We start from the raw sequence: 3404 nt of genomic DNA, 5'->3' as shown, positions 1-3404 counted from the left end.
ACCAACACGTACTGAAAAACAAAAGACCTCTTCCTATCAACCTGTTGCAGAAGCCACTCCTGTAGATATCTAGGAAGAGAAATAAGTCATTAATTGCCATAAATTACCAAGGCAACAAGACAGCTCAGAAAGAAAGTGAAAAGTCTCCAGAAAATTAACTCAAACTTACGGAAATATGTGACTCAAATGACAGAGAATTCAAGATTGAGGTTCTGAAAAAACTCAACGAGATACAAGAAAACACAGAAAGACAATTTAATGAACTCAGAAACACAAAGAACAACATGAACATTTTACGAAAGAGATTGAAATTTTAAAAAAGAACCAAATAGAATTCCTGGAGATTAAGAACTCAATAGAAGAAATAAAGAACGAAATAGCCAGCTTAGGTAGTAGAGTTGACCAGATGGAGGAAAGAATCAGTGACATCGAAGATAGAAACCTGGAAATGACACAGATGGAAGAAGAAAGAGACTTGAGATTTAAATGAAAGAATTCTACAAGAACTTTCTGACTCCATCAGAAAGAGCAATATAAGAATAATGGGCATATAAGAAGGAGAAGAAAGAGAGAAGGGATCAGAGTATATTCAAACAAACAGTTGCTGAGAATTTCACAAACTTGTGAAAAGAACTGGATCCTCGAATCTAAAAAACAAATAGAACACCTACTTACCTCATCCCCAACAGGCTTTCTCCAAGACATATTGGAGATAGAAGCTGTCAAAAATCAACTACAAAGAAAGACTCCTCATGGCATCCAGGGAAAAGAAGATGATAACCTACAAAGGAAAGCCCAAAGATTATCATCAGATTTTTCAGCAGAAACTCTGCAAGCCAGGAGGGAGTGGATTCAAATGTTCAAATCTATTGAAACAGAGAAATTATGAGCCAAGAATAATGTATCCAGCAAAGATATTCTTTAGATATGAAGGAGGAATAAAGACCTTTCCAGACATACAGAAGCTGAGGGAATTTTCTAAAAAATGATCTGCACTACAAGAAATACAAAAGGAGGCTATTTGACCACCATCAACAGGGACAATTTTTGGCAACCAAAACATAAGAAGGGGGAGAGTAAAGGCATGAACCGGAATATGGGAATGGAGAAAGTAAGCATGCTGAAGAAAATGGAATACTCTAAATATCAAACTTTCTTTTACATAAACTTAAGGGTAACCACTCAAAAAAAAATCCAGAACTGAAACACATACTGTAATAAAAGAAGAAACAGAGGGAAACATCATAGAATACCACCACACAGAAATAATAGACAACAACAAAAAGGCAAAGAAACAATGGAGACACAGCCTTACCAGAAAACTAAAGATAGAATGACAGGAAATCCTCACATATCAATAATCACCCTAAATGTAAATGGACTGAACTCACCAATAAAAAGGCACAGAGTAGCAGATTGGATCAAAAAACTAAACCCAACCATATGCTGTCTCCAAGAGACACATCTCAGCTACAAGGACAAGCATAGACTCAAAGTGAAAGGGTGGAAATTGACACTCCAAGCAAACGGTACCCAGAGAAAATCAGGTGTAGCCATAATGATATCAGATGAAACAGACTTCAAGGTGAAAAAGATAACAAGAGACAAAGATGGACATTTCATAATGGTGAAGGGGACTGTACAACAAGAAGACATAACAGTCATCAATATTTATGCCCCCAATCAGGGAGCACCGAAATATACCAAGCAACTACTAACAGAACTAAAGGGAGAAATTGACCAAAACACAATTATACTAGGGGACTTAAATACATCATTGACAGCTATGGATAGATCATCCAAACAGAAAATAAATAACGAAATAGTAGCCCTAAATGACACATTAGATGAAATGGACATAATTGACATTTATAGAGCACTTCATTCTACAACATCAGACTATACATTCTTTTCTAGTGTACATGGAACATTCTCAAGGATAGACCATATATTGGGACATAAAATCAGCCTCAGCAAATTTAAGAAGATTGAAATCATACCAACATATTCTCTGATCACAAGGCTATGAAATTGGATATCACCTGCAAAAAGAAAGCAGGAAAGAACACAAATACATGGAGATTAAACAACATACTTTTAAAGAAGGACTGGGTCAAAGAAGAAATTAGAGGAGAGATTAAAAGATACATAAAAACAAATGACAATGAAAATACATCTTACCAAAATTTTGGGGATGTAGTGAAAGGAGTTTCAAGAGGGAAATTTATATGATTACAGGCCTATCTCAACAAACAAGAAAAATCCCAAATAAATAACCTCATGTTACACCTTAAAGAACTAGAAAAAAAAAGAACAAATGAATCCCAAGGTCAGCAGAAGAAAGGAAACAATAAAAACTAGCACAAAACTAAATGAAATAGAGAAAGAAAAAGACAATAGAAAAATTAATGTGACAAAGAACTGGTTCTTTGAAAAGATTAACAAAATTGACAAACCCTTGACTAGACTCACTAAGATAAAAAGAGAGAAGACACTGATTAACAAAATCAGAAACAAAAAAGGGGAAGTTATCACGGACACCACAGAAATACAAAGGATCATCCAAGAATACTATGAAGGACTATATGCCACCAAATTCAACAACCTAGAAGAAATGGACAAGTTCTTAGAAACATATAGCCTTCCAAGGCTGAACCATGAAGAACTGGAAAATCTAAACAGACCGATCACCAGTAACGAAATTGAATCAGTCATCCAAAACCTTCCCAAAAGCAAAAGTCCGGGACCAGATGGCTTCACTAGTGAATTCTACCAAACCTTCAAAGAGGATGTAATACCAATCCTGCTCAAACTCTTCCAAAAAAATGAAGAAGAGACAGTACTCCCTAACTCATTTTATGAGGCCAACATTACCCTGATACCAAAACCTGGTAAGGACAGCACAAAAAGAAAACTGCATACCAATGTCTCTGATGAACAGAGATGCAAAAATCCTAAATAAAATTCTAGCAAATCAAATGCAACAATGCATTAAAAAGATTATTCATCACAAACAAGTGGGGTTCATCCCTGGGGCACAAGGATAGTTCAACATACGAATCCATCAATGTGATACATCACATAAACAAAATAAAGGACAAAAATCATATGATTATATCAATTGATGCAGAAAAGCATTTGACAAGATACAACATCCATTTATGATTAAAACACTTAATAAAATGGGTATAGAAGGAAAATACCTTAACATAATAAAGGCCATATATGACAAGCCCTCTGCTAATCTCATAATTAATGGAGAAAACTGAAGCCCTTTGCTCTACGTTCAGGAACACGACAGGGATGTCCCCTATCACCTCTGCTTTTCAACATAGTGTTGGAAGTCCTAGCCAGAGCAATCAGGCAAGAGAAAGAAATAAAAGGCATCCAAATTGGGAATGAAG

The sequence above is a fragment of the Rhinolophus sinicus genome, chromosome X, assembly GCF_036562045.2.
Source record: "Rhinolophus sinicus isolate RSC01 chromosome X, ASM3656204v1, whole genome shotgun sequence".
NCBI classification, from domain to species: Eukaryota; Metazoa; Chordata; class Mammalia; order Chiroptera; family Rhinolophidae; genus Rhinolophus; species Rhinolophus sinicus.
Note: the sequence above shows the minus strand (reverse complement) of the source record.